We start from the raw sequence: 19,553 nt of genomic DNA, 5'->3' as shown, positions 1-19,553 counted from the left end.
AATGCACATATACAGAAATTAGAAAAATGGCACTGAAGAGTTTATTTATAGCGCAGCAGTGGAGAAACAGACATAGAGAATAGACTTATGGACATGGAGAGAGGGGACAAGAGGGTGAGATGTATGGAAAGAGTAACATGGAAACTTACATTGCCATGTGTAAATTAGATAGCCAATGGGAATTTGGTGTATGGCTCAGGAAACTCAAACAGGGGCCCTGTATCAACCTAGAGGAATGGGATGGGGAGGGAGATGGTAGGGAGGTTCAAAAGGGAGGGGATATATGTATACCTACGGCTGATTCATGTTGAGGTTTGACAAAAAAACAACAAAATTCTGTAAAGCAATTATCCTTCAATAAAAAAATTAATTAAAAAAAATCAGCACAGGTCCAAATGAACTTAGTCTAGAAAAGAATGCAAAAGGGCCTTCACTAGGTTTACTAGACCATTAATACTAGATTAATGACAACCTAGTAAAAACTGGCATCTCTCTGCTTTATACCAGTGTGTCTTTGGGTTCTGATTTTTGTACTCCGGTATGTTTGAGAAAAAAAAAAAAAAAAACCTTAGTGGAAAATATGTTCAATGCCAGTTGCTCCTGGTCTGTCTTTCGGAGAAAGACAGGAGACGCAGGCAGAGCCAAGGACATTAGGCATGTAGACGGTACCATTCCAGATTGTTTAGGCCACGTACCATGGACAAGCTCCACCTCCCTAAGGCCATTTGCAAGACCTTAGAGGAAGCCTGTGAGATTTGGTGTCAAGAGGCCTCAACTCAAGAACCAGATCGCACATCATCCGAATTAAGAAATTCGTGTAGATGAAAAGGAATGATGTTCACAATTACACCAGAACAAATGGGGCCACACGAAACAGACTGGCAGGCCAAGAGCCATGCAGACCCTGGACATGTGGGTTTAACCTCACAGAGCCTCATCCTCTTCCTCAGTAAATCAGAAAGAATTCTGGCATCTGGGGGGTTGACAGCAAGCTCTGGGCAGATTTGAGGGCCTCGTCTGTGAAAAATATTTGGAAATGGGTCATTCAGGGGCTAGACCAAGGCTGTGTGCTGTCCCCCACAGAACAGCCTCTAGAACTCGCCAGCTCCTGGCAGCCGACACCTCAGAGCCAAGAGATAAGATGTGTGTTTCTCTGGTCTGAGAGCCCACATCCCTGTCCAGGCTCCACAGATCCACCACAAACTGCTCTTAGAGTGAAAATGCTCGCTTATCGTCCTGTGGCTGCGAACACTTGGGATACTGTGGTCCTTAAGGCCACACCCAAGCTTGGCAGAAGACTTTAAATCAGATACACTTTTAAAACTCATTTCAAAAGCACCTCCCCGCTGGAGGCTTTGCATGCCTCTGAACACCCAGAAAGGCCCACAACATGTGAGCACCCCAGCATAGCACACTTGGGTAGATACAACCACAGATCATGTGATATGGCAGTAGATATGGATATATGAAAGCTGGATGTGTCACACACACACACACACACACACACTGCATAGAAAGACTAAGCAAAATATTGGTGGGAAATGAAGAGTCCCTTGGGGAAGAGCTGCACCAGGCTTTGCAGAAAACTGAGAGCCAAATGTTGGTTTCCATGATGCACCGCCTGGCCTCCCCTGCATGACTCCAACCTCACTCTCTAGCTGCAGAGAGGGTTAGCTTCTGGGCTCTCAGTCAAGTCCCTCTCTGGGAATTGCTCTGCCTCACCGAGTTCATGACCCCTGCCCAGGGGCAACGCATATCCAGTGGCTGGAGCCTGTGGTTGCCTCAAGCTAGAACGACCCTTCAGGACTGTCCCCACCCTGGAGCTCCCCAGGGTCAGCACCAGCTGCAGCCTGTTTGGTGGATATGTTGCGGTCCTCCTTCATTCATCCTGCACGGATCCATGGAGCTCTCGCCTGCCGTATTCTTGCACACGAGGCTCTGTTCCAGGGGTGGTTTCCTAGGAAACCCAACCTAAAACAATGCATCGTTCATCTTCTTGGTTTCTTGGATGAAAGATGTACTAATAAATAAAAAGAAACTGTGTTAAAGATGGAGCCTGGTCCTTCTCAGGAATAAGCCAACCTTCAGCCATGCTAGATTCAAAAGAAAACCAAGGCACCACTCGAACCCAGAATAAGGGCTTGTACCTGAAAGGCTTTTTCTTACTAACAATCACTGAGTCATTTGACTCTTTTTTTCTTCTTTTTGACCATTCTGTGAGGCACACAGGATCTTAGTTCCCCGAGCAGACCCGTGCCCCCTGAAGTGGAAGGGCAGAGTCATAACCACTGAACAGCCAGGGAAGTCCCCGTTTGACAGTTACTTTAATAAAGTCATTAAAAAAAACAAAACTTAAACATATAAGGCCATATCTTTTTAATTGCCTATTTTGTCTTTCCTTTCTCCAGGGGATCTTCCCAACCCGGGCACCTAACCCAGGGCTCCTGCATTGCAGGTGTTCTTTACTCTCTGAGCCACCAGGGAAACCCCTCCAATTATCTGACATCATGTTAATCATGTCTGAAAATAAAATCTATCCAGTTATCAGCCACCTGCTTCTTTAGGGAAACCTACCTGGGCTCCCCTGGTGGCTCAAATGGTGAAGAATCTCCCTGCCATGTGGGAGACCCAGGTTCGATCCCTGGTCTGGGAAGATCTCCTGGAGGAGGGCATGGCAACCCACTCCAGTATTCTTGCCTAGAGAATCCCATGGATGGAGGAGCCTGGAAGGCTACAGCTCATGGGGTCACAAAGAGTTGGACGTGACCGAGCAACTAACACCCGAACCACAAGTAACTCTAAGGAGGAAACGTGTCTCTATGGCAGTTTTGGAACACAGATATTGGAGTACTAGTCCTGGGTCCCAGAACCCAGTTCCAGGTGCTTCTCTTCACCAGAGTTCCCCACTCACTCATTTTCTTGGCTGGGCACTGCTGTGGAGAATGCACCTTGTATTTGACCTTCTGTCTTTCTACACACATCTGTATAAAGAATCTTGCCAGAGGGTTTCCCCTCAGGCTTCTGGTTGGCCCAAAGTTTTACAGTATGATGACAGAAATGCTCTAAAGCTGATCAGAAAGCTCGCCCTCTGCACAAGGCAGAAAGTACCTTCAAGGTCTAGTTTCTCATCCTCTCCGAAGCCCTGTGAGCTGACGGGCAGGAAGATGCTACAGAATAACAACTCCTGAGTCCACTTTTGAAACTGCACTGTGCATGTAAATCCTTCCTTTTAAATGATGAACCACCATCCATTTGTAGTGAAATCGAAACTAGGTGAGTGAAATTCAGGGGTCGGAAATTATTCCATAGGATTTGCCATGTGGGATCCTGGTCTGTTTGAATACCTAAAGGACTGTGAACAAAAGCTTCACAGAAGCAGTGTTAGCACCAACCCCGACCCCACGGGTCTTGTGGCCACAGATGTAAACCCTTCCCTTTCACCCACAGGCCTGTACCTCCAACCCAATGGCGAGTGCAAAACCACAGTCTTCAAAGGTGGACCGCCCTGGCCTCCCCGCCGACCCCTACAAGCTGTTCAGGGTGCCTCCCCTCCAAGAATGGGTTGAGAATTAACATTGTCTGCTCCTGTCCTATTAACCTTTCGTGTGATTGATGATTTCATTTGATTAGTTAGTTTGGTACAAGCTAACCTCTAAGAGCAACATGGAGGCCTCTCACTGGCGGCCTGGTGCAGCCCATCCCCAGATCCATAGCCTTTTGTTGTTGTTCAGTCTAACTCTTTGCGACCCCGTGGACTGCAGCACACCAGGCTTCCTTGTCCTTCACTATCTCTCAAGGAGTTTGCTCAAACTCATGTCCATTGAGTCAATGATGTTATCTAACCATCTCATCCTCTGTTGCCCCTCTTATCCTTCTGAACCTTTCCCAGCATCAGCCCAAGAGACACACAGCAAATCACTAGTGACAGAGCAGAGAGAACAATTCGGAACGCCTGCTTCTTACTCTGTCTTTTGCTATTTGAGTCCAGATGACCTCTGTCCTGCCCTCTCATGCCTGGTCCACCACCAACAGATTGTATGCTGCTGCTGCTAAGTCGCTTCAGTTGTGGCCGACTCTGTGCGACCCCATAGACGGCAGCCCACCAGGCTCCCCAGTCCCTGGGATTCTCCAGGCAAGAACACTGGAGTGGGTTGCCATTTCCTTCTCCAATGATGAAAGTGAAAAGTGAAAGTGAAGTCATTCAGTCGTGTCCGACTCTTCGCAACCCCATGGACTGTAGCCTGCCAGGCTCCTCCATCCATGGGGTTTTCCAAGCAAGAGTACTGGAGTGGGGTGTCATTGCCTTCTCCGAACAGATTGTATACCATATTTCAAATCTCTCTGGTTAACCCAACATAAAAATATTCACTAAATTCATTTTTTTCTTCTGAAAAAAAATTAAGGAGCCATATTTTTCCAGGATAATATCCAGTGAGATTAATGAAAACCAAAAAAAAAAAAAAATATATATATATATATATATATATATCAGTTGAATTCAGTCTCTCAGTCGTGTCCGACTCTTTGTGACTCCATGAATTGCAGCACGCCAGGCCTCCCTGTCCATCACCAACTCCCGGAGTTCACTCAGACTCATGTCCATCGAGTCAGTGATGCCATCCAGCCATCTCATCCTCTGTCTTCCCCTTCTCCTCCTGCCCCCAATCCCTCCCAGCATCAGAGTCTTTTCCAATGAGTCAACTCTTCGCATGAAGTAGCCAAAGTACTGGAGTTTCAGCTTTAGCATCATTCCTTCCAAAGAAATCCCAGGGCTGATCTCCTTCAGAATGGACTGGTTGGATCTCCTAGCAGTCCAAGGGACTCTCAAGAGTCTTCTCCAACACCACAGTTCAAAAGCATCAATTCTTCAGTGCTCAGCCTTCTTCACAGTCCAACTCTCACATCCATACATGACCACTGGAAAAACTACAGTCTTGACTAGACGGACCTTTGTTGGCAAAGTAATGTCTCTGCTTTTCAATGTGCTATCTAGGTTGGTCATAACTTTTCTTCCAAGGAGTAAGCGTCTTTTAATATATATATATATGTATATATATATACATACATACATACATACAAGAGAACCCAAAACAAAAAAATTTTTGAGTCTGTTAGTTTCACTACAGCAGCTGAGGTTTTATGTGCCTGGGGTTTCTATTATGTAAATATAACTCAACCAATATGGGTACTTTCCAGGTTTTTTGGCTTGATTTTCAAAACCGTTCTGCATTCACACTCTCCCTGAAACATAACCCCTGCTACGGAAGAAGAGAGGTAGTTTTGTAGGGATACAAAAATCTTTCATTAGAACATCTGCTCCACATAAGAGTTTGTTTCAATCCTAGAAATTATTCCAGGAACAATTACAACTGAGTCTGGAGAACTGAGTCATTTCTACATTAAATGAAGGCCAAAACTTCTGAGCATCGGTTCAGAGACAGAGTTGTTCGCAAGTGGCCTGTCATGGGCTGTCGGATGATTGAATCTATCGACTTTTCACTTATTAAAAACAACAACAAATTATTCAGTGTGTTTTTAACACTGGGCTAAAATAATGGCCATATGTTCACTACTTTAAATCTCCAAATTCCATTTATATGATCTTATTTCCTTAGAGTGACTCTTAAACTACATGAAATTTTTGGCAAGTATTTCTGGTAGGGTTGAGTGCTCTTCCTAATTGGGGTTTAACCCTTCCTCTTTCTGAATTCCATTCAAAATTTACAGGAGACATACTATGAGGAAGGAATGATTTTAAGTACTAGAAATATACAATATAGCTTTTAACTGCCCCCTCCCTAAGCACCACGACCTCACCCCCCCCCCCAAACACACACTCCTTTACCTGCATCCTTCATTGGTAACACCTGTACCTCCCTTCTCCACGTGGAAGTTCCTTATCAAAATGTAGCTGAATTACCTTTGCCAAGAAACCATCATGACTCCTGCTCTCCCTGCCCTCTCCCTCTCACATAATTTTATTGTGCCATTTACTTCAGTGAATTTAAACCATTTTCATCTCTCTCCCACACCATGTTGAAAGTTATGTGAAGGTAAGTTAGTTTTTGGATTTTCTCTGTATTCTTAGCATCTACTATAGCACCACATCCCACGTATATTAATAATCCACTCTCATGAAGCAATGGCTAGGGGAATGCTGATCTTCATCCTCCTCCTAGTGCAGTAGCATTAGCACAGCTGATTGCCGATCCTTCTAGAATGTTCTAGGTGTGTGTTCTCCGAAACACTTTTCTTCTTATCTCCCCATACCTCTCTGGACATCCTTTATCCAGATCCCCTGATAATTCCTATTCTTTCTCTTATTCCTGTAATAGCTGACATTTTAGTGGTTTCTACATTGGTTCTTCTCCTCCTGCATCCTTCCCCTGGATGGTAAATTGAGACCTTTGCCTGTGAACATCAGTTCAGTTCAGTCGCTCAGTCGTGTCCAACTCTTTGCAACCCCATGAACTGTAGCCCTCCAGGCTCCTCTGTCAATGGGATTTCCCAGGCAAGAACACTGGAATGGGTTGCCATTTCCTATCCCAGGGGATCTGTCCAACCCAGGGACTGAAACCATGTCTCTTTCATCTCCTTCATTCGCAACTGGGTTCTTTACCACTAGTGGCTACCTGGGAAGCCCTATATAAACATTCAGTTCAGTTCAGTTTAGTTGCTCAGTTGTGTCTGACTCTTTGCGACCCAATGGACCACAGCACACTAGGCCTCCCTGTCCACCACCAACTTCTGGAGCTTGCTCAAAATTATGTCCGTTGAGTTGGTGATGCCATCCAACCATCTCATCCTCTGTTGTCCCCTTTTCCTCTTGCCTTCAATCTTTCCCAGCATCAAAGTCTTTTCCAGTGAGTCAGTTCTTCACATCTGGCCTGTGAACATTGTCTGAGATGTAATCAGCATTACCATCAGCCAGAAGCAACCAGCCCTGAAGCACTACTTCTCTGATGTTTCTGTCTATTCTCAGAGGTGTTTCTCCAGCAGTGAGGTATGTTTTCAGTCATTTGTGGCACAATGAGTATCTATATTTTTATATATATTCTAGATTGAATGAAATAAGTATCTTTTGTCATTTATAAGGAATCAGTAAATCGAAGGTCTAAAGAGATTTCAAGACCAAAATAACCATGGAAATAAACAAAGCCTGTGTACATCAGAACCAAAAATATCAGGGTGGACCTAAGAGAATTCAGACAGAAAGTACAAACAGGTCACCTTACTTTCTATTTCTATTTAGGAGGCCATTCATGGCAAATTGTTGTGATTACTCAACTCTTAGAATGATAGTTCAGTTGCTCAGTCATGTCCAATTCTTTGTGACCCCATGGACTGCAGCATGCCAGGCCTTCTTGTCCATCACCAATTCCCAGAGTTTACTCAAACTCATGTCCGTCGAGTCGGTGAGGCCATCCAACCATCTCATCCTCTGTTGTCCCCTTCTCCTCCCACCTTCAATCTTTCCCAGCATCAGGGTCTTTTTTAATGAGTCAGCTCTTTGCATCAGGTGGCCAAAGTATTGGGGTTTCAGCTTCAGCATCATCCTTCCAATGAATACTCAGGACTGATTCCGTTTAAGATGGACTGGTTGGATCTCCTTGCAGTCCAAGGGACTCTCAAGAGTCTTCTCCAAAACCACAGTTCAAAAGCATCAATTCTTCATGGCTCAGCTTTCTTTATAGTCCAACTCTCACAACCATACATGACTCCTGGAAAAACCATAGCTTTGACTAGATGGACCTTTGTTGGCAAAGTAATGTCTCTGCTTTTTAATATGCTGTCTAGGTTGGTCCTAACTTTTCTTCCAAGGAGCAAGCATCTTTTAATTTCATGGCTATAGTCACCATCTGTAGTGATTTTGGAGCCCCCCAAAATAAAGTCTGCCACTGTTTCCATTGCTTCCCCATCTACTTGCCATGAAGTGATGGGACCAGATGCCATGATCTTAGTTTTCTGAATGTTGAGTTTTAAACCAACTTTTTCACTCTCCTCTTTCACTTTCATCAAGAGTCTCTTTAGTTCTTCTTCATTTTCTGCCACTAGTGGTGTCTCCTGCATATATGAGGTGATTTATATGTCTCCCAGCAATCTTGGTTCCAGTGTGTGCTTCATCCAGCCCAGCATTTCTCATGATGTAATCTGCATACATGGAGAAGGCAATGGCACCCCACTCCAGTACTCTTGCCTGGAAAATCCCATGGATGGAGGAGCCTGGTGGGCTGCAGTCCATGGGGTCGCAAAGAGTCGGACACGACTGAGTGACTTCACTTTCACTTTTCACTTTCATGCATTGGAGAAGGAAGTGGCAACCCACTCCACTGTTCTTGCCTGGAGAATCCCAGGGACGGGGGAGCCTGGTGGGCTGCCGTCTATGGGGTCGCACAGAGTCGGCCACGACTGAAGTGACTTAGCAGCAGTAGCAGCAATCTGCATACAAGTTAAATAAGCAGGGTGACCATTTACAGCCTTGATGTACTCCTTTCCCGATTTGGAACCAGTCGGTTGTTCCATTTCAGTTCTAACTGTTGCTTCCTGACCACATACAGATTTCTCAGGAGGCAAGTCACGTGGTCTGGTATTCCATTCTAAAATGTGAATCCTACTGCCTTGGCCTTACCTAACTGATAAGGTGTGAGGGCTTTCATTGGAGTCCAGAGTCACTTGAGGCAACAGCTTAATTCTGGTCGAGATAAAGCCTGTACAACACTTTCCTTAGAAGACTCTCCTGGGAAGCCAGAAGCCAGTGTGAATCCTGCTCTTGGAAGGGCAAACTTCACTCTGGCAGTGGTTGAAAGTTTTTATAGCTGATCTTTTGCCAGCTTCTCTGTTTGTCTTAATGGGATTAGAGAAAGCAAGGCTCATGTTCACTCATCACTCAACTCACAGCCTTATCATTGGCAATTGTTTTTATATTTATTTGGCTGCATCAAGCCTTATTTGTAGCATGGAGGGTCTGTACTTTGTGGCATATTGGCTTCTCTCTAGTTGTTGTGCACGGGTTCAGTATTTGGGGTGCACAGGCTTAGTTGGCCTGGCAGCACATGGGATCTTAGTTCCCTGACTGGGGATTGAACCCATGTCCCCTGCTTTGAAAGGCAAATTTTTAAGCCCTGCACCACCAAGGAAGTCCCATCAATGGCAGTTTATTCAGCTGTGGAATGGTACCCAGGTCTTGGCCTTAACAGGGAAAATTTTAGGATCTGAAAAAATAGCACTTATTTCACAGTTCAGTTATTTCACCTGATGGATAGAACACAATTTACCAAAAGTTCTAGTACTTTATTATGTGTTTGTGTCTGGGTTTGAAAGGTGTGATACAATCTTGGTCAAAGAAAATCTGCTAGGGGCAGTGGTGGCAGTTTTTCAGAAAGGTTTCTTTACTGATAAAAAGATACATACATAGATGTCTTGCTTTTCTCCTGGTGCCTCATGTGATATGACATTTATTTTGTGATATATTAGAAAGATAACAGACATCAATAGACATGAAAGTTACAACCTTTTGGCAGTGATAATTTGAAGAGACAAGAACTTATGTGAAATAGACATGTCTATTTAACATTCATTATTAATATCTTTGATTAAAACTAGCCTTTATGAGGTTTAAAAATTAACTGGAAAATTTAAATTTACAGAATAATAATGGGTCTGTGTCCTGAAGATTAAGTAAAAGAGCCCCTACACAGGAGACTAAAGGATCCTCCAGCGTTGACATCCTGGTTGATGGTGTGGGAAGGAATAGGTCCAGTATCCCAGCCTCAGGACAGATCTGATTCTGTAGCTCCCCAAGTGGGTAAAAATCACCCACAGTAAAAAAGAGCCCCAGTGTGTGACGAGCAGGCCGAGACCCCAAGCAGCCCCATGGTGAACCCTCCATGACCTCACTTCTCTTAAACAAAGGGTTGAACTTGTTGGTTCAGAAGCCCCTTCAGTTAGAGACCCTTCACTTCGCTGGTGCTGACTGGTGGCCCCCATCCCAGGAAGGGGTCCCTGGCTAAGGCGTTCAGAAACTCAGGGGTATGAGAAGGGACTTCCTAGACCATCTCGTTCTTTTCTTCTCTGCAGGTAAAGATCTAATGGAATGTGCTCCTCCTCACACCCTGCTCACCCCCGACATCTGTCCTCTTTCCAGGCCCTGCTGCTTCTTGGCCAGCTGTATTCTCTCTGCTCAGGACAGAGGCAGCCTGGGTGTCCCTCTGCCCAAGCCCTCCTTGAGGCCACTGACTCTCCCACATGGCAGGTCCTGTTTTCCTACAGAGGTTCATCACCCCAAAGGCCTAAAGGCACCAGACCCTCTCCCCTTTCACTCAGTGACAGTCCTGCTTGAAAAGAAATTACACCCCTTGTGATGATGATTAATGTCATGTGTCAGCCTGGTTAGGCCCTGATACTCAGTTTCGGGTCAGACAGCAGTTTGGATGGTACTGTGAAGGTATTGGTCAGGTGTGATTAGCATTTAAACCAGTAGACACCGAATAAAGCACATCACTCTCCATAAAGTGGGTGGGCCTTGTCTAATCAGTTGAAGGCATTAAGAGTAGAAGACTGTGGTACTCTGGTGGTTCAGATGGTAAAGAATCTGCCTGGAATGCAGGAGACCCAGGTTCAATCCCTGGGTCAGAAAGACCTGGAGAAGGAAATGGCTACCCACTACAGTATTCTTGCCCAGAGAATTCCATGGACAGAGGAGCCTGGAGAGCTACAGTCCATGGGATCACAAAGAGTCGGACATGACTGAGCAGCTAACACACCCCTGGAAATAGGAGTTCTGTCCCCAGATGGCTTTCAGACTTCAGCTGCAACATCAGCATTTCCCTGGGTCTCCAGGGTTCCTGACTCACTGCAGATTTTGGACTTGCCAGCCTCTACAATTGCATGAGCCAATTCCTTCAAGTAAGTTCAGTCTCTCTGTGCATGTGTGTCTGTCTGTCTGTCTGTCTTTACACACACATACACGCACACACACAACACAACACACCCCATTGGTTCGGTTTCTCTGGAGGACTCTGACTGATATACCCTCAAAGCACAAATCTAAGGCCCTCCTAAAACTGAAGGAGAATCAATAGAACAGCCTCTTTTCTGGCTCGTCAGTGCTTCACCTGGCTTTTATGCCCCACCACTTACACAGACCTCTTTATGAACGATCATCCACAGGAATTTTAAGATCTCCCTGGAGGAACCATGTGATTATGAGACTAAAGAAGGAAACTTGCTTTTATGTCTGAATTAAATTTTCAGATACAGTGATTTACTAAAGCAGCTTCCTCTCTCTGGATTGTGTTTTTGGTTGTTTTGTCTAAAATTCGCGTTCTGTTTCTCTGTTCTGTTGTGAGGAACAATTCTTCCCGTCTTTCTGTAGAATCACCCTGGTTGGTCTCAGCGTTTTGCCTAGTGTCTGGCACTCTTTTCCATTTTTAAGTCTGGTATTAACGTCTGGCACACAATAGGATCTCAAACTCTTCTAGTGCACTGACCACACCAGGTTAGGTGTGCCTGGTTAGGTGAGATGGGACAGTCACCTCTGTGCTTGCCCGGCAACCCCTCAGACTGCCCCTCCTCATCTCTTCTCTGTTCTTCTCTGCAGCTGTGGGTGCAGTGCTCAGCTCCTCTAAATCTATCTGCTTGGGAAATACCAACAGGAGAGAAAGGGAGGTACAGTCAAAAGGAAAGGAAATTCTAAATGTAAATTTTAATTTCTGAGCACTTGAAATTCTCTCTCTTTTCGCCCACTCTTTAACAAATAAGTAGGTGATTTTGTTTAAGACCTGTATCAACCTTAAAGCAGCAAAGAATTGCTGAGGAAAGAGAAGTGTTTACTCTAGATTCCAAAGAAATGGACCAGTGACCTGGGGACACAACCAAAATGAAAAAAGGATTTTTCCCTCAAAAAGTCCAGAGTCCAGAGGAAATAAAAACAGGTACACCTTAAAAAAAAAAAAAATGGGTTACTTGGGATATATTGACAGGTTAAAAGGATAGATGAAAAATAAATCTTTAGGAAGGTGTAAAGTCTTGATCAAAGTCTCATGTTTCAAAGATGTCTGAAACAGTGATGGTCCCTACTGGGGGAATAATGGTAGATTTAACCAGTCAATATGCATAAAACCCATAAGCATATTTCCTTTATCCAAGCAGCTTTACTTTTAATCACTTGTCTTAAAAAAATAATAAGATAGGGTAGAAACATGTGTATGTAATTCATTTGATTACAGTGTGGCATATAATGCAAAAAGCTGGAAACACATTTGTAAGAGGCTGATTAAATTATGGTGCACATATATCAGGTCTTCCCGGGGGCACTAGTGGTAAAGAACCTGCCTGTCAATGCAGGAGACATGAGATGCAGGTTCGACCCCTGGATCAGGAAGATCCCTTGGAGGAGAGCATGCCAACCTGCTCCAGTATTCTTGCCTGGAGAATCCCATGGACGGAGGAGCCTGGTGGGCTACAATCCATGGGGTGGCACAGAGTCGGATACAACTAAAGTGACTTAGCATGCACGCACACACACACATATAAAGAAAAGCTATGTAATGATTGTAAAAGATAAGGCAAAACCATATGGGTTGAAATGTAAAGGTATTTACTATTTACAGTGAATGATAAAAAGAGATTACTTATATAGAGACTATACTAAATTATATATCGTATTAAATAGAGGGGGTTTGAGGAATTGTCAGTTATTGTATCATCATTATCATTGTTACCATTTTTGTCATTTGGGGTCACATCCTAAGTATCAGATGATTTACAAATGTTACCACATTAAATCCCCATGACAACTCTCTGTCAGAATTTACATATGAAAAAAATAAAGTATGGAATGCCAACTTGCCCAGGGTCTAACAGTTAGTGAGAGGCACAGCTGGACTCAAACATCTCTGCCTGACTTAAAAGCTCTCACTCTTTCAAGACACCGTAAATACATAAGATACACTGCCCACTTCTAAAAAAGTAAGTTTATAATCTAATGGGGCAAGAGGAGAGGAAAAAATATGTGTAACTAAGGACGATGGTGGTGGTAATGATGATGATAATTACTGAAGCTAATTTAGGTCTGTTTGCCAAACTCTATTCTAGGTGTTTTATATTTAATCACATGTGTGAGCTTCATGGTTACTATGGTAACTATGTGACAGGTATGACTATTATCATACTTTACAGAAAAGAAAACTGAGGCCCTAGGTCATACAGTTGTAGGACCTGGCCGTTTAGTTACTCCATTTACACCACCACCAAAGGTAGCACAAGGAAAGAACAAGTGAATTTTCACGAGACATCTAAGGACAGTATTACTTCCAAATAAGGATTTATAAACTCGTAGGCTGGGAACCTCATCTGCCTGTGTTTTCAGGACCTAAAACAGAGCCTGACAAAGAAGACTGCCGTAAACGTCCACTGGCTGGACTAAGCATTCTAGCCCAGGCATGCTTAGTCCAACCAGAGGAAGCTTTTTATCAGGACCTTTCAGAACTGTGAGATTTGGGTGGGAGGGTAGGGACCGAGGAGTGGGAAGGCCCATGAAGACACAAAATAAACCCTGTGAGTTCATACTCAGTCTGTGAAGCGCAGGTCCCAGAGAGAGAAAACGGAAAAGAGACGTCTGGTGAAAGTTCAAACCCATGAAAGGGCCTGCGGAAGATAAGTTTGGAAGTTAGATGAGCACTAGGTGACAAAGGGCCTTGACTGGCAGGCAAAGGAGTTTGAATTTTAGTTAGTAAATAAACCCAGATTTATTAAGAAAAAAATATATTATTTTTTTTTTTAGCAAAAGCTTGACAGACACGGGATGGCACATCAGTTAACATCCAGTAAGATCAAATGAAAGGGAGAGAAACTAGGAACAAGAGACCAGCTAAGGGCATCATCCAATAGTACAGATAAGAGACTGAGAATCTGAGCTAATGAAGTCATAGTGAAGATGGAGAAGAGGAAAAGGATGCGAGAAAGGTATTCAGAACGGAGATGATAAGTCCTTGGATCCTGTCTGTAAGCATGCATTGTGCTTTTAAAAAAATGACTGTAATTCTGTGACACTCCTCCTACTGGAGCTGGGGTTTATGCCTGCCCTACTTGAACATGAGCAGAGTGAGTCAAAAGAGACACCATGTGACTCCCAGGGCCAGGTCGTAAAGGCCCACGTGGCTTCCAACTGGCCATGCACCACGTTAGAGGTCTTACCACCCTGAGACACCCTCCAGAGGGGCCACGAGGGCACCAGGCAGTTATCCCACTGACTCCTCTCTCAGCCTCTCTGCTGGAGTCTGGGAGGAGAGTCTTCTTGAGCCCTCCTGCCAGTCAACACCACCAACAGCTGCCCTCAAGACAAACAGATGTACAAGAATCGACCGTCTGAGCCTGCATGAGTGCCTGACCTATGGTATCAGGAAGTGTATTAAAACTGTGTGTGTGCTTAGTCGTGCAATCATGTCCGAGTCTTTGCAACCCGTGGACTGTAGCCCACCAGGCTCCTCTGTCCATGGGATTTTCCTGGCAAGGATACTGGAGTGGGTTGCCATTTCCTCCTCCAGGGGATCTTCCTGACTCAGGGATCGAACCTGTGTCTCCTGAGTCTCCTGCATTGGTGGGCGGATTCTTTACCTCCAGTGCCACGTGGGAAATTATTGTTTTTTTAAGCCGCTAAGTTTGGGGATGGATTTGTTACATAGTGATCACTAACTGGTGATAGGGGAGTGCAAGTAGGTGTTAGTAATTATGGCAAAAGAAGGGCTCACATGGGATATGGTTATCCTATCTGTAACTTCAGTATTAGATCAGCTGCACCTAGCATTGTGCGTAAGCACACCTTTATTGACTAAATAAATCAGTTTCTTCTTTCGTGCTAACACGTAACCTCAATAAAGTTTACAAATCTCAAGTGTACCGTTCAGGGAGATTTTAAATATACATAGGTCCACGTGACCACTACCCAAATCAAGATTAGACTATTTCCATCTGTTTGGAGGTCTCTCTTATGTCCCCTCCTAGCCTATATTCCACCCAAAGGTTCTATTGTTCTTTTTTATTTGAGGACAATTGCTTGACAATGTTGTGTTGATTTCTGCCAAACAATATCGTGAATCAGCCGTAAGTATAAATATGTCCCTTCCCTCTTGAACTTTCCTGCTACCCCACTACCCTATCCTACCCTGCTACCCTATTCCACCCCTCTAGGTTGTCACAGAGCACTAGGTTGAGCTTCCTGTGTTTACAGCAACATTTGTTGTTGTTGTTGTTGTTCGGTCACCCAGTCGTATCCAACTCTTTGCAACCCCATGAACCACAGTTCGCCAGGCCTCCCTGTCCCTCACCATCTCCCAGAGTTTGCACAAGTTCATGTTCATTGCATCCATTGGAGGAGGGAATGGCAAACCATCCCAGTGTACTTGCTATGAGAACCTCATGAACTGTATAAAAGGCCAGACTTCCCATTAGCTGTCTATTTTAAGGTAGCATTATTTTAGTCTCTAATGCCATAAATCAGTTTTATCTGTTGATAAACTTCATCAAGATGGAATCCTCTCATATGTACCCTCTGCAGTTGTGAAAGTCCTTGTGCGGTCAGACCTCTGCAGATGACCATCCTCTCATTCTCTCTAGAGTCTCAGCTTCACCCACATGACTATCCAAATCCTCTTAATTATAGGGCTTAATTAGTCCCTGGGAACTGAGTCTTTCTGACCTCAGTTCTGCCTGTAAATGGTAGCCTCCTTCTCCCCAAGTAGAGAAGACTGCTCCACGTCCAATCTGCTAGCTACCTGCTGTAAACGGGAGGGTGTCACTGGGAGATCTGGGTAAGATGTCCTGTTCAACAAGCCATTCCTGTCTGTGTTGTTTTCTCCAGGCTCTTTCTTCGGTCTTGAAACTGAGCAACCACAAAGCTTGCCAGTCTGCAGTTGCAGCCCAGTGGGCGTGTGTGTTTTTTGTAGTGATAGCTTGCTTTTCTTCACTGCTACGTAGCATTTGCCTGTACCACTGCCACAATTTATCCTACTGCTGGTGGAGCTTTGGGTTAGTAACTCTGGGTTATTATGAATAATGCTGCTATAAACGTGTTTGCAAATCTCTTTTGATCTATCCACTGACAACCCAATTACATCCTCCTTTTTTTCTAACAAGATTTTGGAAACCACTAGCTCGCTCATTATATTTGTTTGCTTGATCAATATCTGGGAAGAATATCTTAAATTTTTTTACTGATATACAATAAGTGATTATTAATTTACCTGCTACACTTTCACTAAGAGGCACATTTTAGCCAAGTATTCTCAGAAGGGGGGAAGGGAATTATAATAGCATTATCTTTAAAACATCTTTGTCAGTGTTAGTTATCCCAAGTTAATGATGTGTAGAGCCTATGTTTCTTGCTCAGGAATGCCCCTGAGGTTTGGATGGTAGGTTTTATGGTCACCTGAGCTTCTCCCACTCCAGGTAGGATTCACACTGTGTGGGAAACATGCCCCTTTTTACAATAAAAGTGGAAGAAACATGATCACAACTGTGGAAGTGATTTATATGTGTGTTCTCATGAAAACTAATTTTAAGAAAAAGAGCATATGTAGAAGTCAAAGATCTGCATGTTGATTCCTTTAAAGTGATTTTTGTCTGTGGACCACCTGGAAAATCTTTTCCATCCTCAGAAAGTACTTGGATCCCAATTTCAAGACAGTTGGCTCAGTTCATCCCAAGTGGAACTCACCTGGAGATCAGACAATTGAATTTACTAACTAAAAAAATTAAATTAAATTAGCTGTTCAAGAAAAACTCATTAAGCATGGAAAAAGAAGTCCTGGTACAAGATCCTTTGTTCAGTAGGTATACTTCTCAAAGTCACTCATTCATTTATCCAGCAAACATTTCATGAGCACCAGGTGTGGATCAGGCATAGAACTAGGCTCTGAAAAGACAGCAGTGAACAGGACCCAGTATATCCCCACATGCAGAAGTCTACAGTCAATAGAAAATGTTGCAAATAAAGGGAATTGATGAAGAGTCCTACAGAAGGAGGTCTGAGAACAGACCGTGAAGTTGATCTCAAAGGACATTTTCATTGCTTTGGTTTACAACTTAAAAGATGTGTCATATGCACGTGTATATAAATGTGTGTTTAAATGTAACTTACTAATGAAAGCCATCAATCCTATAACCCCATGTGACTCAGACAGTAAAGAATCTGCCGGCAATGCAGGAAACCAGGTTCAATCCCTGGGTCAGGAGGATCACCAGAAAAGGGAATGGCAACCCCCTCCAGTACTTGCCTGGGAAATCCCAAGGACAGAGATATAGTCCATGGGGTCACAAAAAGTCGGACATGACTGAGCAACTAACACTTTCACTTCTTTCAACCCTATAGCAGATAGAACAGAACTAACCCACGCGGACCTCAGAGCCTGCAATGTCATTGTTTGGAACCCTGTTTGCATTTCTATTGGTGTCTCTCATTGGGTATTGCCACCTGTCAGTAAACTTGATAGACACATTCAAATTTCGTACATTTTACTTTCAAACTTAGGAAGAGACTAATAGTTTACATATTAACACTTAAAATCAAAGCCATGGTGGTTTATTTAAATTTACACATTATGATCCTTCACAGAGCTATGAACAGAACTCTGGTTCATTAAATTGGTAATGACTGCTCCCTGCAGAGAACATTCATTTCTATTTAGTCCTGAGCCACAGCCCATGCCTACCCACAAGCTCAGGGACCTCGGGTAAGCTGTTATCTGAGGTTTGCCAAAAAGTTTGTTTCAAAATAACTGTCCCTGTTAGGCTGCAGAGTTCCACAAAGGAACCAAAACTGCTATTGTGTTTCCAAGAGCCAGCGATTCTGAAATCACCTAACATAAACGTTTATGAAATCTGAATAGCAGATAAAAGATTCCTTTAAAGTTGCAAATGTATTAGTCAGAAGATCAATACATTAAGCTCTTATCAGTCTAAGTGAGATTGTGTTAATATTATTTAACTGTCCAGTTGCCTAATAAGGAATCAAGGAAGTGGAAAGAGTAGCTTTTGCCCTAAAACCTCTCTGCCTTAAATGCCACAACCCTGATTAGAAAATTTAAGAGGAAGCTGAGACAGTTCAAGGTATTTGAAAAAAAAAAAAAAATCACTCATTTTAAATGCCCCATAGACCAGAGCTGCACCTTGAATTCCCCTTTTCCAGTCCCCCAAAGTGCTAGAGGACCAAAAACAGTGTTGTTCTCACCAAAAGTCTTTCCAGTCATTTGGTTCCTCTGGACTCAGCCGAAACAGATTCCTGACCACCTCTGGGCTCCGTCAGTGCTGTGGTCTATTAGTACTGTCTGCCATGGGTGTGGCAGGGAGGACAGGCAGGACAGATGGCATGTATCTGCCATTTCTGAGCCCCGCAAAGAGGTTTCTGGCAATGAGCTGGATAAACTTCAAAGTTCAGGAAATGAAAACCATCATCTCCCTGGTTAAATGAGATTAGATGATTAGATGGATCATTTAATGCCTCACCCTCTCCTTTAGGTGAGTCATCCAAAGAACAATTTATTCACTGTAACTGCTTTGGGCATTTTCTTCCTTAAATAAGCCTGCAACATTTTTAATGGAAAAAAAAACTTAAAATTTAAGTGTCTTGTAGTTTTTTTAACTAAAGTCTATCAATCCAAAGTAATACAATTCCACAATTCAGAACATTTACTTAAAATACCAATTCATACAATGTAAACCATAAATTAAACAGCAAATTGATGAACTGGCTGGTTACATTCACATGTATATTCCAGCCAGCCACTTAGTTTCCTTCCTGTTTCTTTCAGTTCCATCCCCTATAACTTTAGGCAAGTTGTTTAAATCCTCTAAGCTGTGTATTTCCTTATTGTAAAATGAGTTTATAATAATTCCTTCTTTGCAGGTTGTTTTGAAGAAATACTGAGATAATCCTAATAAAGTACATATGACACATTGCATGAGTAAATATCAGCTCTCATTATCACGGTTTAGAAAAACCTGGAAGAAGGCTGAGTTTTTAGCTCATTCAATAGCTAAATGGAAGTAAAATTAATTCATTTGTTACATCTCTTCTTCCTTCCATGATCACAAACCACTGACTTCTGATTTTGAAGGTTTTATATATGTTTATGTTTAAGAATGTTCTACATGTGGAAGGTCCTATAAGATCCACATAAATAAAGTCAAAGGGAAGTAGAAATTAAATTATATTTGAGCACAAAACACATCTGCAGAGACTGTAATGTTTGGAAAAACTTCTCAGATGTGTGGGATTTCTCAGAGAAATTCTGTAATTCCACAAGCTATCATAGAGGCACAAAGAAGAATCAGAAATACGGCTCTAGTTACTCTAAAGGGAATAACTATATTAAAGGTAACTACTCAGTTGCCTGGTAGCTCCCACCTTGGCCTTTCCCACACATTTTATCTTCCTCTCCTTGTAACTATGAACTGGCCTGATGGTGGATTAAGCTGTTTATCGTCTTAGGATTGTTGTTTAGTCACTAAGTTGTGTATGACTCTGTGACCCCGTGGGCTGTAGCCCACCAGGCTCC

General features: G+C 43.3%; 1 long non-coding RNA gene across 1 annotated transcript in view; it reads right to left on the bottom strand.

The window, feature by feature from the left end:
• Positions 1-18,507, bottom strand: part of LOC107133116 (uncharacterized) — a 28,774-nt gene extending 10,267 nt beyond the window's left edge. Inside the window, exon 1 of the long non-coding RNA XR_001501835.3 lies at positions 18,227-18,507. This is a non-coding gene — a long non-coding RNA (uncharacterized lncRNA). The remainder of the gene's footprint in view (positions 1-18,226) is intronic.
• Between the last annotated feature and the right edge of the window lie 1,046 nt (positions 18,508-19,553).

The sequence above is a fragment of the Bos taurus genome, chromosome 14 (genome assembly GCF_002263795.3).
Source record: "Bos taurus isolate L1 Dominette 01449 registration number 42190680 breed Hereford chromosome 14, ARS-UCD2.0, whole genome shotgun sequence".
Taxonomy (NCBI): Eukaryota; Metazoa; Chordata; class Mammalia; order Artiodactyla; family Bovidae; genus Bos; species Bos taurus.
This window is presented reverse-complemented; position numbering and strand designations above follow the sequence as displayed.